Source organism: Bison bison, unplaced genomic scaffold (genome assembly GCF_000754665.1).
Source record: "Bison bison bison isolate TAMUID 2011002044 unplaced genomic scaffold, Bison_UMD1.0 scf7180017864107, whole genome shotgun sequence".
Taxonomy (NCBI): Eukaryota; Metazoa; Chordata; class Mammalia; order Artiodactyla; family Bovidae; genus Bison; species Bison bison.
The window spans coordinates 49742-50128 of record NW_011494679.1 but is presented as its reverse complement, the minus strand read 5'-3'; the positions used below and the strand labels follow the sequence as shown (position 1 = coordinate 50128).

General features: G+C 41.3%; 1 protein-coding gene across 1 annotated transcript in view; it reads left to right on the top strand.

Annotated features, from left to right (window-relative positions):
• MMP1 (matrix metallopeptidase 1 (interstitial collagenase)) overlaps positions 1 to 387 on the top strand; it is an 11792-nt gene that overhangs the window by 5960 nt on the left and 5445 nt on the right. The gene's annotated exons all lie outside the window — the stretch shown is intronic.

The window sequence follows — 387 nt, the reverse complement described above, 5'->3', positions numbered from 1 at the left end:
CCCTCTGCCCCCCTGACCTCAGTTTCTAATCCGTGAGATGGAAGTCATCTCTTACAGGATTTCTGTGAGGTAGGACATGAAGTAGGTAGAGTTTGTACAAAATGCAGAATGCAAGTGTTGTGTTCTAGCCAGTGCCATTGGAGAATTTTGCAAGCTGGTTGTTAAACAGCATTATTAAAAGTTTCATTATATCAATTTAAAATTATATTTAAACCAAAGGTACTAAAAATAATTATAACTCATCCTTTTGTGTGTGTGTGTGTGTGTGTGTGTGTATGTGTGTGCGTGTGTGTTAGATACTCAGTCGTGTCCAGCTCTGTGACCCCATGGACTGTAGCCTTAGCCTACCAGGCTCCTCTGTCCATGGAATTCTCCAGGCAAGAATAC